The sequence below is a fragment of the Mesoplodon mirus genome (assembly GCF_964341445.2).
Source record: "Mesoplodon mirus genome assembly, chromosome: 13".
NCBI classification, from domain to species: domain Eukaryota; kingdom Metazoa; phylum Chordata; class Mammalia; order Artiodactyla; family Ziphiidae; genus Mesoplodon; species Mesoplodon mirus.
In genome coordinates, this window is record NC_138989.1 from 48099082 (window position 1) to 48116802 (window position 17721).

Genomic DNA, 17721 nt, shown 5'->3' on the forward strand with positions numbered 1-17721 from the left:
TTAATGTTGCTCTCTCCAATACTGCTCCATTATAATTTGAGGCATATTTCAAAATCTATGTAGGCAATTCTAATTTCCTGGATTCTCAGTTTTTTGATTCCTTAAGCTTGCCCTTTAATTCACTCAACCTTTTTTCCTGGGTCACACTGATAACCTTGTTATTTCCAATGATATTATTTATTATCATAATTTCAAATATGCCAGTCTCTTAGTTTCAGCTTTTACCTTGCCAGCTCATTCTCCCTGGTACCTAAACTAAAAAAGTCCTTCAAATCCACTGGAGTATTTAATCCTTTGACTCCATCATTATAAATTTCATTGTCAATCATTATAATTATTCTCTTGCATATACTCTCAACACATGGTGCTTTTCACACTTTATATACTTGCTTCATTATTTTCCAACCTTGGTTAAATCCATCCGAGAAAAATAAGTTCCTATTCTCCAACCTCAGGAAAGAAAGTAGAAAATAGGCTCTTTTTGGTTCCTAATTCCAAGCCTGAAATAGGTAACCACAGAATCAGTTTAGACCAGTCCCAATCGATCAAACAGCTCCATGTCAGTTCTTGAGATTTGTAAAGTTGGTCAATCCCTAAACTTTATCCTAAAGTCAGCTGATCCCTAAATCCAATATTTCCCATAAAACAAACAACAAAACTCTCTCTCTCTCAACTCTTTGCTTTGTTGCTTTGTTTCACATGGTGTTCTCTTATTTGTCATGTAATGAGAATCACTACTGTTATATTTGGGTGGTGGCCTCTACCACTGGCACAACTCTCCACCTACTGAGGATGAATTTCTTTACTTAATTGTGACTGGAGAAAAATACACAATGGTGATAAGTAAGCGCTCCCATGATGTAAGGTAATAAACCATTATTTTCTTAATCAGCTAAGTCCTCTCCTCTCTTAGACCACTATTTTACACTTTCTCTTCTCTCTTCAAACTTCCAGCACCTCTTCCTCCATCCTCATTCCCAACTGAGTTTGCATTCGAATTCACTGAAAAATATTGAGGCAATCAAAAAACATCTTGCACTTATTTTCATGTTAGTGTACTCTGCTGTCTCTCCTGTTACTGTGGGTGATCCTAGTAAAGGCCAGTCCCTCTACTTGTGCAATGGATCTCATCCTTTCTCACACACTCAAAGGACAGTGTCTCAGCAACTCTTCAATTATTCCCTAAGTCTCCTGCCACAACTGTTCCCTCCTCTCTACTGGATCATTTATATTAGTGTACAAACATTTTGGAAGAATAGATCCTCTCTTGATCACGTTTCACTGTCTAGTGTTTATTTTTTGCTTTAAGTTTACAGAAAACATCTTGAATGAGGTGCCTCTACTCATGTTTGCACTATTTCTCCTCTCATTTGCTCTCGAAACTACTCAATCAGATTATTTCCTCCCTTATAATTCAGTTAAAGCTCTTATCGAGGTCACCAATGACTTTTCCTTCTCGGTCCTGAGATCATCTCATTCAGTCTAATGATTATAAACATTAGTTATATGTAGAATACTCCTAAATCAGTATCTCCAGCAAGGACATTTTCCCTGAATTCCAGACTTGTATGTCAACAGCCTACAGGATATCTCCGCTAGGATGCCTCAAATGCATCTCTGAGCCCTTGATACTGTCTCCTAATCCTGCCTCCTCTGCAGCCTCCCTTTTGTCAGTTAAAGGCAATTTCATTCTTCCCGTTGTTTATGTGAGCCATCCTGGTCATCCTTTACTCTCTATTTTTATTTCTCCCCTTGTCTGGTCATCAGAAAATTCTATTGGCTCTATCTTTACAATACACCCAGAATTTGCCTACTTCTCACTACTGCTGCAGGCACCATCTTGATCCAAGCCACCATAATCTCTTATCTGGATTACTAGAATAGCCCCACACCCTGCTTCTATCTATAACTCCTTTCAGTCTATCCTGAACCCAGCACACAGAATGACCCAGTTAAACTGTAATTTAGATTTTATCACTACTCTGCTCAAAACCCTCAGTGGTTTTCCATTTTACTCTGATGAAAAGCCAATAGCTTGCGAGGCCCTAAATAATATGACTCAATTACCCTTTGTCCTCCTCTTGCTCTTTCCCTCCTTCATACTAGCCCTATGTCCCTTTTCTTTTTCCAGATATGCTCTTGTCTTAGTGACTGTGGGCATACTGTGTTACTGTAATATGCTTCCCTCAAATATCCACAATATCCACATAGCTGGCCCTCTCAACTCCTTCACATCTTTACTCAGAAGAACCCATCTCAGCTAATCTTTCTGTGACCACCCTATGTAGAAGCCCACCCCATCCCCACATTTCCTATCCCCAGTCTGCATTTACCTCTTAACACACTACATATTTGATTTATCTGGTTTGCTATCTGTCTCCCTCACAGAAATGTTTGTTTTGTTCACTATTGTACATCTAATATGGAAAACACTGCCTTCCACCTGGTAGATTCACAAAATATTTTTGAATAAATGATGCTGTTTCAGATTCATTAGCAGTAAGATTTATATTTTGAATTCTTATTTAAAAGGAGTGCAAAATATTCTGCGAATTGATGTACACCCCGTCTTATGATCTATTTTAGAACCAGTGACAAGAATTTTGAATCATTTCCCTGGAACTCCAGGTGAAGTGAACTCCTCTACAAAACGATTCTATGATGTTGGCCACATTATCACTGTCTTCCAATCATCTAAGTTAAATATTTCCTACTTTGCACTATTCAATGTTTTTTATGTGCTTGGTAACTGAAGAAAATAGGGTCTTGAAATTTCTTATGAATAGGTAACGGAGTTCTAAAAGGTATGGCATACATTTAATATGCATGTAAAAATCCCAGTTTTGTAGTTTTATTATTATGTGTTTGATTTTTTAGGATTTTTTTTCTTCTCCTCTCTCTCTTCCATTGTAGAAGTTCCATTTCATAATGGGCTACTGATCAGACCTGTTATTCTAATGGTGGAATCCCAAAGGAAAACATGTTTCAGATGTAAAGTATTCCCCTCAGATTCCCTGGCGGTCATGGAAAGCAGGAGAAATTCTTGATGTATGAAGTCACTGTCACCATTGTCAAAGCACTGTAGTGTGGGAAATGAACCGCAAATAAAATCAAAGGGTATTTCTTCCAAAGCACTGAATATTAGTGCACAGACAACAATTTTTTTGTTAAAGTACAAAATATTTCAGAGCAAATCTTAATGTTTAAATACCCAGAGAACACTTCTCAGCCTAGGTGCTGGAGGTGGCAAATTTTTGACACACTCGTAAACAGCAATATATGAGAAAGTAAACACTCTCCATTAAAGTACCGAAAAAATTTACTTTTGGAAACATGGAATTCTGTATAGATCTAACCAAACTTCCATAACAAATGCCACCATAAAGGTAGTTCTCTGTCCTTTGCTCTAAGGAATTAATTTTAAGGTATGCATCTTTTTTGTTTTTTCCTTTAAGGGCTCTTAAGTCTAAATTAAATAGCCTCAGTAAAGTAGTATTAAAGTTGAACTGAAATCCAAGAGAGCAATACAATTGGAGGTAGGTTAAAATTCCTTTCTTGCTCTTCAACCTTGCTGTGTTAAGGTATTGTAATGATCTAAGACAGTGTGTCATTTTCATGCTAGGCAACATATGTTACAACTCCCAAATTAGAGAACAGCTATTCTCCCAAATTGTTATTTTAAGTACACAGTTATTCTCAGTTTAGATTTAGGTCAGGCACCAAAAGTTACTCTGTAATACTGGGAATGAATAGCATAACCCTCAGCCCAAAGTATAATTCTCAAAGCTTCACATCCAGAAATGCATTACAGGACACAGAGAATTAAAAAAAGATTTTGATTATTGCTTAATATGGGGATATGAACGTGTTTATCTTTGTAAGTAGCACTTCTATACAAGTGGCTGAAATGTGGCAAAACGGGCACAGACAGTCTCAATGTAAGTTGCAAAATCAAACATTCAGGCATGAAAAGTCTTTTTCTTAAGTTGTTTTCAAGCTTCATCCTTTTTCCTACAATAACTAAAGCAAAGCCACAGTAGCTGCAGCCATTTGCATCTAAGGAAGAGATGTTTTGCTTTGGTGATATAGTTAATGAGTCTAAAAATATTCAGTATAATAATTCTGTCAAAGCCCCCCCCAGTCTCCTCAATGAGTGGAAGCCTGCAGGATTCCAATGGGGAGCCAAGTAATGAGCTCTCAGCATTCACTCCCACACCGTCCGGGCGAAATGTGCTCGGGTCGCTATGGTTCCACATCATTAGCAACATGAAACAAAGACACATGCTTGACTTTAATAAGCGACTAAAGTTGCCGGCTTACTAGTCTGTTACTGCAGTAAACTCTGTATTTCAAAACAAGTCCCTGCAAAGAGAAAGCAGGGAGGGCTTTGGCAAATAGAGTTAGGTTTAATTTAATGTGGCAAATGATTGAGCAGAATGGAAAAGACAAAAGGACACAGGAAGTCATGAGTTTCTGACACTAAGGCTCCCAGGCTCACTGCAGACTGTAGTCTCGCTGCTGGCGATGATGGTTACAGTGGGCTGCAGTGATAGGGCTACAGGCATATGTGACCGAGTTTTAGTTGATATTCTTGCAAGACAGGAAGTGAACAAGCTTCTTTTCCACTGGGAAAAGTCCAGACATGATTAACTTGGGCATGACCAAATAGGTCAATAATATGACAATGAATTTCTAGCACAATAATTAAGTGGGAAAATTTGTGTGATTTGTTCTTCTTGTTCTGCACATACCAATAATGCATTAGCATGGATTCATTTAGTTTCTTTCATTAGGTGAAATCACATAGCTACAATTTAAGATAGTGACGGTTCAATTTGAATACTTAAAAGTTATTTCTGCAAAACAACATTAAATTATTTTTCTTTTATTTTTAGCATAGGCTTTTGAACACCAGCATTGAAGAAGTGATCTGGAATCTATCTATACATGCATACTAATTGCTTCAGGAGTGATACTCCCATCTAATAATCAGGTCTTACTGATATCAGTTACCAGGATAAAAGAAGAATTATTGCAGAGAATGAAACAGGTAAAAATAAATGCTTCACCTTGGGATATTAGGAGTCAATATATTTTACACTTACACTATTCCTGTCAGTTATTAAAATATTTCAACTTTTCTTCAAATAAAAAGTTCATATATATAATCCCCAAATCTCAGCAAAACAAAAACAAAACCCCCAAAACAAATAAAAATTTTTTTCTTAATATTATCAGTTAAAATAAGAGAGGGTCCATCTTCCAATTTAACATTGGGACTTAAATGTACGGGGTTTATGTAAGTGCTCTTTTAAATTTCACATTCTTGTTTTTTTTTCCTATGGCCAGAATAATCTTCAATCCTTTTTCTGCCATTTGATATATGATGATTTTCCCCATAATACTGGAAACTATGCAGTTCATAAGTATGTCTTTAGCAAACAGAGGACAGAAATGACAGTTCAGCATCAGCCCAATGCAAATATCAAGGAACACATTAAACCATTCATCAGTTGTCTTTGGTTATGGTTACACAACTGTCTTGCCAACAAGGATACCATGAAATACTTTTATATTTTGCAAAAATCAACATATGCTCTAAATGGTAGTAAGAGTAAAATTCTCCAGTCATCTCCTAAATAAGCCAATCTAGAATAGTTGAGATTTAATTTCATTCCCACTTTAGTTTCTTTTCCTTTTGAAAAATGAGACTAAATTTCTGACTTTAGTTTTCTGGCATTTCTTCTGCCTGCTCCACAGCTTCTCATCAGTAACTGGCATTGGTTCCTTGATCACATGGGCACATTCTTTCAGGACTTAGGAATGCTTTCCTGGGTCTCAAAAATATCAGTTTCTTCATGAAATCTGGGCTCTCTCATTACTATTTACTTTACTCCTTCTAAGGTTATGATTAATCTCTTTGGTGAAGAGGATTGAAGGAAAATAAAAGTTCATTTGTTTTTATTTCTGTTTATCTTTGGCTTGGTGCTCTCAAAGTGGTTGGATCATATGAATCATTGTTTCATTTTATTTTTTTATTTTTTAAAGTCTTTATTGAAGTTGTTACAATATGGCTTCTGTTTTATGTGTTTTTTTGTTTTTTTTGGCAGTGAGGCATGTGGGATCTCAGCTCCCCAACCAGGGATAGAACCCACACCCCCTGCACTGGAAGGTGAAGTCTTAACCACTGGACCATCAGGGAAGTCCCTGTTTCATTTTAAAAAACATTCTGTTTTATAATAAAATGACTATATTGAACATATAATCTAATAATAAAAGGATAGGGTTAATTTTAATGCTAATTTTAAATTATAATAAGCATGTGTGTTACAAGATAAATCTCTGCTGTTGTAACTGAGAAAACAACATCATTTGATCCTCCATCAGTGTGAAAATAGAGTGTGAGATTTAAAAGAGATGACCACACTCTAGAAGTACAGAAATAGATGAAAGATAAGCTATTTCATTTAAATGCCAATAGTGTACTTTCTCAAGAAAAATCCAGGGGAGATTATTAATATGCATGCAAAGATCTTGTCAATGATATAACCACTCCTATTATACAGTCTTATCTACATCAAGATAGTATTGTATAAGAGAGCACAATTTATTTTAAAAATTCATGTTTGTGGAGAAGTGGTTCTGGAATGGTGCAGTAGGGACCACTGAAAGTATGTTCATCTGTTTAAGCAAAATCTGACAGAAAACAACTTTTCCAGAACTCTGAACATTAACCAAGTCTTCCAACTATCAAAGTATCCATTAAAGGAAAATGGCTGAATTTCTGTAAGAGCATCAAGCTTTGTGGCATCTTGACTTGCTCTATTCCCATTCTCCCATCTTCAGCTCTTCACAATCCTGGAAACCCAACAGCCTTGAAACCACACTAACTGTGAGAACTAGTTATTATCAGACACCGAAGAGAACATAATGGGTTTGAAGCTCCCCCAGAAGATTCATCCACAGATAATGTCACTATTTGACCTATCTGGCAACTCCTAGGAAAAGTCCCATACTCAGTGCTTATCTTTGTTTGACATGACTCACAGCTTAATCAGTGTGAACAAGCCTAGTCCTAAGACATTTGTCTAAAACAATCAGTGGCAATTGTTTAACATCCTAGCTGCCTGATGTGAGGATACCTGTTGGAACTAGCAAGAGGCTGACCAAAAAACTGAAAGGGGGAAAGTGGGAAATGAGGTATCTTTGGAGGGTCTTTGAAAATTTCTGATATAGTACCAGGAATCTAGGAGGTCATGCCTACGTGCAGGGTTGTGCGCATACCCAGGAGACATGACAAGGCTCCAGTCTCTCAACTCTGTCTTCTGTTGAGACTCTGCAAAAGCAGAAAGTGAAGGTAAGGAAGAGTTGTAAACTGCCAGATTGTTGAATGCATGCCCAACACACACACACAGAGTCCCTTGGCAATTACTGGTTCATTGGTTCAAGGAATTTAAAGAAATCTCTGTCAAATCATTACAGGACCACTAACTGAGCAGAGACTTCAGTGGCTGCACATGACAAAGAACACAGACTTTACAGAATTAGTCCAGGAAAATCACAAAACAAACAAATAAATAGCAGCAGCTGCAGCAGCAACCACCACAACAAATAGCAACAACAATAAACTCTAGGGAGGGAAAATTTGATTTCCAGAGTTGTCATGTTATATTATTTAAAATGTCCAGTTCTCAAAAAAAATTATAAGATATGAACTGAAACATGAAGGTATGATCCATAAGAAAATAGCAAGCAGTCAATAGAAAAAAATTCAAGGAAAGCTCAGATGTTGGATTTCCTAGGCAAAGATTTTAAGTCAGCTCTTACAAGTATGTTCAAAGAACTAAAAGAAACCATACTTAAAGAATTAAAGGAATGTATGAGAATGATGTCAAACCAAATAGAGACTTTCAATAAGGAGATAGAATTACAAAAAAGAACCAAATAGAAATTCTGGAGTTGAAAAGTATAACTGAAATGAAAATTTAACTAGAGGGTCTCAACCACAGATTTGAAGTGGTGAAAGAAAGAACCAAGTACACTTGAAGATAGATCAGTTGAGATTGTTCAGTCTGAAGAACAGAAAGAAGAATGAAAAGAATGCACTGAATCTCAGAGACCTGAGGGAGACCACAAAGCACACCAATGTATGCATAACAGAAACCACAGAATGAGAGGAGAGTCAGAAATGGACAAAAATAGTATTTAAAGAAATAATGGACAAAAATTCCAAACTCCAAGGAAAAATGATCTATACATCCAAGAAGCTTGTCAAATTCCAAGCAAGATAACCTCAGATATCCACACCTAGACATACCATAGTCAAACTGTTGAAAGATAAAGACAAAGAGAGGAAGTTGAAAAAAAAAAAGTGAGAAAAATAACTCATCATATACAAGGGATCCTCAGAAACATTCCCAGCTGACTGATCATCAGAAACCATGGAGGCCAGAAGAATAACATATTCAAAGTGTTGAAAGAAGACTATCAACCAACAATTCTACATACAGTAAAACTATGCTTCAAACATGAAGAAGTTAAGACAGTCCTACACGAGAAAAAGCCGAGAGGTTTTTAAAAAAATTTTCTAGCAGACTTGCTCTAAAGAATGTCTTTCAGACTGAAAAAAAAAGTGAAACCACTGGACAGTAACTCAAATTCAAATGAAGAAATAAAGAGCATCAATAAACAGATAAACATAAATCGCCAAAAATGTATTTTTATTTCTAGCACTTTTCTCCTCACATATTTAAAAAGCAACTGCATAAAGAAAAAATTATTAAATTGGGTTGATGGGATTATAATGTAGAGAAATGTCCTTTGTATGACAATAACAGCCATGGAGGAGCGAGGGGGAACAGAGCTTTATTGGAGCAAAGTTTTTGTACAATATAGAAATAAAGTTAATATTAATCAAGATTAGATTGTGATAAGATATTAACTGTAATTCCCAGGGTAATCACTAACAAAATAACATGACAATATATACAAAGAAATAACAAGGGAATTAAAATAGCACACTAGATAACATCTATTTAACAAAGAAAATGAAGTAATGGTAGAATGGAGTAACAAAAACACATAAAATATTTAGAAAAAATATAGCAAAATGATAGATGCAGGAAAAGCCTTTGACAAAAACCAGCATCCCTAATGAAAATAGGGGTAGGAGGGAAATTCCTCTGTTTGGTAAGGGCCATCCAGAAAAGTTGCCACAGCTAACACTATCCTTAATGGTGAAAGACTGAATGCTTTCCCCTATGGTCAGGAAAAAGAAAAGAATGTCCACACATCTATTTAACATTGTACTGGCAGTTTTATATGGGGATATTAAGCCAGAAAACAAATAAAGGCTTTCAGTTTGGAAAAGAAGTTAAATTTCCTCTATTCACAGATGACAGATGACATGTTCTTGTATATAGAAGATCCTAAAGAATCCGAAAAAAAAAAGTAGAACCAATAAATGAGGGTTCTATCCTTCATTAGGTTGAAGGATACAAGATCAATGAACAAATAATCAATTATGTTTCTATACAATAGGAATGAACAATCCAAAAATAAAATTAAGAAAACAGTTGCATTAAAATAGTATCCAGAAATAAAATAATTTGAAATAAATTTAACAAAAAAAGTGCAAAACTTGTACTCTGAAAATGATGAATATTGTTGGAAGTAATTTAAGACTTAATAAATAGAAAGACATCCCATGTTCACTGATCAAAAGATGCAATGTTGTTAAGATGGCAGTGTTGCCCAGTTTGATCTACAGGCTCAACAAAATCCCTATAAAGTGCCAAACTACATCCTTTGGGTAAATTTGACAAGCAGTTTCTAAAAATTACATGAAAAGGCCAAGGATCTAGAAAAATCCAAACAATCTTGCAAAAGAAGAACAATGTTGGAGGACTTAGACTTCCTAATTTCAAAACTTACTGTAAAGTGTTGTGGTACTAATATAAGGATAAACACATAGAAGACTAGAATATAATTGAGAGTCCAGAAATAAACCCTTACAGTTATAGTCAGCTGAATTTTGAGAAAAGTGCCAGGACAATTAAATGGAGGAAAGAATAGTTTTCTCAACAAATGGTGTCAGGACAACTGGATATCTACATGCAGTTGTCACTGTGCCTTATACCATATAGATAAAATAAAAATGGATCATAAATCTAATAGTTAAAACTGCAAAACTCCTAAAAGAAAATCTTTATAATTTTGGATTAGTCAAAACTTTCTTAGATATGACTCCAAAAGTATCCAGAATACTTGAGGAACTCATACAAGCCAATAAAAAGGCAAATAACTCAGTTTAAAAATGGGCAAATGATTTGAGTAGACATTTCCTGAAAAAATATATATAAATGACCATTTAGCACATGAAATGATAATAAACATCATTAGTCACTTGGGAAATGAAAACCAAAATGGGATACCACTTCATACTCACTGAGGTTATTAAACAACAACAACAACAACAACACAAACAAACAAACAAAAAACCCAGAAAATAAAAGGTGAGGCTATGGAGAAATTGGAACTCTCATACATTGCTGGTGGGATTGTAAAATGATACAGCCACTTAGGAAAACATACTGATATATAGTTACCATATGACATGTGATTTCACTTCTAGGTATATACTCAAGAGAAAAGTAAATACATGTTCACACATAAACTGGTACATGAATGTTCATAGCAGCAGTATTAATAACATCCCAAAGTGAAAACAACCCAAATGTCAATCGACTGATGAATGAATAGACAAAATATGGTATATCCATTCAATGGAATATTATCCAGCAATAAAAATAATGAATTACTGAATCAGACACAACATCAGTGAACTTTAAAACACTATGCTCGGGCTTCCCTGGTGGCGCAGTGGTTGAGAGTCCGCCTGTCGATTCAGGGGACATGGGTTCGTGCCCCGGTCTGGGAATATCCCACATGCCGCAGAGCGGCTGGGCCTGTGAGCCATGGCCGCTGAGCCTTTGCGCCTGGAGCCTGTGCTCCGCAACGGGAGAGGCCACAACAGTGAGAGGCCCGCGTACCACACACACACAAAAAAAACAAAAAACACTATGCTCAGTGAAAGAAGCCAGTGATATAAAGGTCACATACTGTATAATTTTATTTATATAAAGTATGCAGAATAGGCAAATCCATAGAGACACAAAATAGATTAGTAGCTGTAGGTCTGGTTATATGAAGGAATGTAGTGTCACTGCTAATTAGGATAGGTTTCCTTTTGAAGTGTTAAAATGTTCAAAATTAGATAGTGGTGATGGTTGCACAACTCTGAATATGTGAAAAACCACTGAATTGAACACTTTAAAAGGATGAATTTTATGATATGTAAATTGTATCTCAATAAAGCTATTATAAAAAGTCCACATTTGCAATACAAATAACTAGAGCTGGTACAGTGCCACATTTCTGGTTTTATAAGATACTTTTATGCCAATAAAGTATCTTGTTCATATACAGGTCCTTCACAGGATCCCTAGGGAGCTGTTATAATAGAAATTTTCAATCTTATGTTACTACTTATTTAATTATCTGCTTTCTCATGCTCATCTGTAAGTGTGTTGAAGGCAAGAACAGTTCATCTTGCTTTCACTGTGCTGGAAATAGGCATTTAGTAAGTACTTTTTGAGTTCATGAGTGAATGAACACATGAATGAATGAATGAATGAATGAAAGCTGAAAGTCAAATGTCATTAGAAGGTTGGTGTGTGCATGAAATTAAGACAAAGATAGGTGGAGCGAAAGATTGTCAAGCATACTCTATAATTAGCCTACATAGCAAGAGGATCAACTAAAAGAATCATTCCTAACACTTTTATATGAGTATCCCTAAAATGTAGTAAAGGACAACATGTCAGATTGCAAGATACATTCGGTAGATTACTCCTTTCTGCTCATGGACGCCGCCGAGTAAGCATCGTTAACGTCTCCCCCGCCCCCCTCCACTGCCGTCATGTCTAAGTCAGAGTCACCCAAAGAGCCTGAACAGCTGCGGAAGCTCTTCATCGGAGGTTTGAGCTTTGACACAACCGATGAGAGTCTGAGGAGCCATTTTGAGCAGTGGGGAATGCTCACAGATTGTGTGGTAATGAGGGATCCAAACACCAAACGCTCCAGAGGCTTCGGGTTTGTCACATATGCCACTGTGGAGGAGGTGGATGCGGCCATGAATGAAAGGCCACACAAGGTGGATGGAAGAGTTGTGGAACCAAAGAGGGCCGTCTCAAGAGAAGATTCTCAAAGACCTGGTGCCCACTTAACTGTGAAAAAGATTTTTGTTGGTGGCATTAAAGAAGACACTGAAGAACATCATCTAAGAGATTTTGAACAGTATGGGAAAATTGAAGTGATTGAAATCATGACTGATCGAGGCAGTGGCAAAAAGAGAGGCTTTGCTTTCGTGACCTTTGATGACCATGACTCTGTAGACAAGATTGTCATTCAGAAATACCACACTGTGAATGGCCACAACTGTGAAGTAAGGAAAGCCCTATCCAAGCAAGAGATGGCTAGTGCCTCATCCAGCCAAAGAGGTTGAAGTGGTTCTGGAAACTTTGGTGGTGGTCATGGAGGTGGTTTTGGTGGTAATGACAACTTTGGTCGTGGAGGAAACTTCAGTGGTCGAGGTGGCTTTGGTGGCAGCCGTGGTGGTGGTGGATATGGTGGCAGTGGGGATGGCTATAGTGGATTTGGTAATGATGGAAGCAGTTTTGGAGGTGGTGGAAGCTACAATGATTTTGGCAGTTACAACAATCAATCTTCCAATTTTGGACCCATGAAAGGAGGAAACTTTGGAGGCAGAAGTTCTGGCCCCTATGGTGGTGGAGGCCAATACTTTGCCAAACCCCGAAACCAAGGTGGCTATGGTGGTTCCAGCAGCAGCAGTAGCTATGGCAGTGGCAGAAGGTTTTGATTACTGCCAGGAAACAAAGCTTAGCAGGAGAGGAGAGCCAGAGAAGTGACAGGGAAGCTACAGGTTACAACAGATTTGTGAACTCAGCCAAGCACAGTGGTGGCAGGGCCTAGCTGCTACAAAGAAGACATGTTTTAGACAATACTCATGTGTATGGGCAAAACTCGAGGACTGTATTTGTGACTAATTGTATAACAGGTTATTTTAGTTTCTGTTCTGTGGAAAGTGTAAAGCATTCCAACAAAGGGTTTTAATGTAGATTTTTTTTTTTTGCACCCATGCTGTTGATTGCTAAATGTAATAGTCTGATCATGACGCTGAATAAATGTGTCTTTTTTTTTAAATGTGCTGTGTAAAGTTAGTCTACTCTGAAGCCATTTTGGTAAACTACCCCAACAGTGTGAAGTTAGAGTTCCTTCAGGGTGATGCCAGGTTCCATTCAAAATTTATTTACAACCTGCTTTGGTGGAGAAGCTACTGTCTTCTGAAACCTTGGTGTAGTTGAACTGACAGTTACTGCGTTGTGACCTGGAGTTCACCATGAAAAGGGTCACCCAAGCCAAGTCATGGAGTTTTTTGATTATTAATATATGATTGTTGGCATATCCTATGCAATATATCTAAATTGGATTATGGTACCAGATATAGATGGGAATGAAGCCTGTGTATCAACCATTATCAGGTGTAATAAATAAACAATTTAATACCAAAAAAAAAAAAAAAACATGTCAGGTTGCCACAGAGAAAACCCAGTTGAAGAACAGATTTCTCTTTTCTCATCTGAGGTTGTCCAAGACACCTGTGGTTACTAATTTAGTTTCCAGATAAACCTATAGCTGGTGGATCAGGCACTGTGAAAGATGCCACACTTATGTTACTTAATCTGATTATCTCAACAACTGTATGGAGTATTACTACCCATCCCCACTCCCACTCCGTCTTACAGTAAAGGAAACTGAGAACCAGGGCTGATTTAATTTCCCCAATGTTATAAAGCTTACAAATCAAGAGACGTGATTTTAACTCCTCTGTGTGACATCAAAAGTCATGAGAACTCTTTGTAATGAAATAAATTTGGGGTTAACATTAGTCCAATATATGTCTGAATACTGTGAACCAGTATCAAGGGACCTGAAGACTCTGATAATCATGCATTTCATGATCCTCTTACCTGAGAGATTACACTCAATATCTGGTGTTTCCAACCAACCAGTCTCCATTTTATCCCATTAAAGAATTATAGTGATACAAAGAAACCAAAATAATATTGCTTACATTTCCCTTAGATGACAAAAGATTTCATAAAAATAATCCAACAGTGGTGTCAAAATTACTGAGATTATACACCTCTTTTTTGTTTTTATTATTATTATTATTATTTTGCGGTATGCGGGCCTCTCCCGTTGTGGAGCACAGGCTCCGGACGCACAGGTTCCGGACGCACAGGCTCAGTGACCATGGCTCACGGGTCCAGCTGCTCTGCGGCATGTGGGATCTTCTCGGACTGGGGCACGAACCCCTGTCCCCTGCATTGTCAGGCGGACTCTCAACCACTGCACCACCAGGGAAGCCCTTGTTTTTATTTCTATTTTTTAGGTAACACTACTTGTGACTACTAGGAATAATTGGTTCCCTTTAAATACAGACAAGGTCTGTATTTGTAACACTCATACTCCAGTTTTTTTTTTTTGTTTGTTTGTTTCTAAAGTCTAAAACAATTGTGGATGTATGTGGTGTGTTTTTCTTTTCTTTAAAGCAATTGCTGACCACCATGGGAACTTAACTGTCAGGAAAGTTTTCAATTTTATAAATCAGAGAATGTTTACTACTAAAATCACATACTGAGTTTTTTCCACTGTTATAGCACTTTAGTAGTGAAGTTGTAAGGTATAATGCAACTTCATTCCTGCCTACAGGGTGACCTATGACAAATAATCATTTTCTTTATGTCCTAATTCAAACAACTCTAAGTTAATTAACTTAGGTGAATTTTAGGTTGTATTAGCTAACTGTATGTATGAACCCTTTGTATGTATGTCTAAGTGTCAAGTGAATTCAGAATCCTGTGCACAGCATATAGAGAAACAGGAGTCAAACACACATTTGTGAGGCTCTACTGCATAAGAATGATTTTTATGAATTCTCACATTGGCTTCCAAGACTGCTGGTGTCACAAAAGCCACTGTAATAAAGCCACTGCTACCTGGAGGCTCAAAAACAGCAACTAATGTTAAATGCACTCAATTCATTTTTTCTTAAATACTTATTCCAACTTTATGCACGTAGCTAACCCTGATTAGTCCTTCAAGGCTTGGGCAAGCTGTCGTCTTTCCCAACCAGTCATCATTGCATCCTCAGACTGGTTTAGATACTCCTTCTTTGCTCTCATAGCATCTTCATTGTGCATAAAATTATTGCACAGTATTTTAATTGTTGCGGTATATGTCTAGATCCTCTACTAAACTGAAATCGTTTTCTTTTTTTTTTTTAATTTATGTTTGGCTGTGTTGGGTCTTCATTGCTGCGCACAGGCTTTCTCTAGTTGTGGCGAGTGGGGGCTACTCTTTGTTGTGGTCTGTGGGCTTCTCATTGCGGTGGCTTCTCTTGTTGCGGAGCACAGGCTCTAGGCGTGCAGGCTTCAGTAGTTGTGGTGTGAGGGCCCAGTAGTTGTGGCTCTAGAGCACAGCTGCTCCACGGCATGTGAGATCTTCCTGGACCAGGGCTTGAACCTGTGTCCCCTGCATTGGCAGGCAGCTTCTTAACCACTGCGTCACCAGGGAAGTCCCTAACCTGAAATCTTGAGGATTTTTCTATTCCTCTTACAAGGCAGGGTGGCTGGCATATAGCAGCTGCTCCATACGTGTAAGTTGAATTATAATTCATTTTATCTAATAAATAATTATTTATTATGTAGCCATCTTTACATTACACATTTACTTATTAAACATATTATTTGAATAATAACTATAATATATAGAGGATTCTGTTGTGAGTACATGAATATAGAAGTGAAAAATATATTATTCTTGCTAAAACTCAAGAAAAGGGCAGTCACTAAAAGAGGGTGTGGACCATAATATGTGTTTACTTAAGGTTAGCTGTTTGGGAATATACCAGTGAAAATGAGGTAGAACTCCTAAGATAGGTACAAGTCTCCTCTTACTCCTAGAGAGGAGAGATCACTTCAGCTAAGGGGAGAAGGTTTAAACTGGAGGAGGAAGTAGACTCTGACCTCAGGCTTGATGACAGGGTAGATATACGGAAGTGGAGGGAAACATCATTTGAGTCAATGTGAACAGGCTGAGCTTATTAGGCAACGGACAGGAAAGCATGAATCCCAGAGCACAGTAAGTTTAATGGCCTGGCCAAAGAGAAGGGAGAGTAAGGAGAAAAAAACGAGTGATCAAGCTTAAGATTTCGGCTGGACCACAATCTGCAGGAAAAAGTAAAGGAAGTGTTTTAAAAATAGGCAAAATATATATTCTGTACATTTTTCTAAGTTGAATAAAAATAAAAATTTTCAAAGAGTCACTGAAGTTTACTTTGTTTACAAGCAGCACTGCTGCAACAATGGGAATTCCAAGAATCTTTACATGACCTACAGATCTATTTTTTGAATAAATAGTTACATGGTATTTTATATTTATTTCCCAAGTCACTAAATTTCATTCCAATTGGAAACAGGTGCAAGTATGTCAAACACAGTAGAAACAGACTTAAACTCATCTAGCAAAGGGATACCAATATGATTGATCAGATTTTTCATGATTCCTATATAACTGACATTTATTAAATATAGTAATATGTAATATAAGTACAGTTACATATAAAGGAAATAATATTTTATAAAAAGATAAAGTACTTGCAATTTTACCTTGTGCCTTATTTTAAAATCTATTTATTGTTTCTTTAATTAATACATTAAATTATTTATTATATGTCACCATTTGCCAGACCTTGTGCTAGGCACAGTGACCAAGACATGTACTATCATCAAGAAAATACCACATGATGGTAAGAGCACCAGACATAATCTGTGTGTATATTAGAGAGAGGGAAGGAACCAGGAAAAGCTTTATGGAGGAGACATTTGCACTGAGACTGAAAGGACAATTAGGACTATAAAAATCTGATTAGGGAGAGGCTTTCTAGGAAAGGGATGGCATAAGCAAATGTCCAGAGTGAGAGACAGCACGGCATACAAAGAACTACACACAATTTAGTGGTGCTGGAATATAGTGTAAAGATATATGATAAGAGCTTAAAGTAAGGATGGGAGTCTGACAGAGGTCAGATTATTGAGAGAGTTTGAACTCTGGAGAGTCACTAAAGGGCATTTAACAACTGTGAGGAGGGAGGTTATGAAAAAGATAAGTCTAGCCACAGGGAGACAAAATAGGAAGCTGCTGGGGATAATCCCGATGAAAAATGACAAATGTACAAACTAGGATAATGATAATAGTGATAGAGAAGAAAGACAAAAAATTCAAATTTTGTTTAGCATGTAAATTATAAGGACTTGAAATTGTACATGGCATAGAGGGAGAGCAAAGAGTCAATGATGGTAATCAGCTCTCTACTGTGATAATGGTCGATGATGGTGCAGCCAAATAAAAGAAAAAAAACACAGAAGCAACAGAAAAATTTAGGGGTGGACATGTGTTTCAGGTGCCTGTAAAATTTCTAGTTCGAGATGTCCACTGGTCAGGTCTGAAAGAGTCTGAAGTTCCTTGTTTCTTCATTAGCAAACAATCACAGAATTTAAAAGTATTTTGTTTTCC

General features: G+C 37.0%; 1 protein-coding gene and 1 pseudogene across 2 annotated transcripts in view; one reads left to right on the forward strand and one right to left on the reverse strand.

Annotated features, from left to right (window-relative positions):
- Positions 1-17721, reverse strand: part of CCDC178 (coiled-coil domain containing 178) — a gene marked incomplete at both ends in the record, with an annotated part of 366144 nt that overhangs the window by 81621 nt on the left and 266802 nt on the right. The gene's annotated exons all lie outside the window — the stretch shown is intronic.
- Positions 11910-13439, forward strand: LOC309815139 (heterogeneous nuclear ribonucleoprotein A1-like; annotated as a pseudogene). The gene has a single exon. The product of its transcript is annotated as a heterogeneous nuclear ribonucleoprotein A1-like (transcript).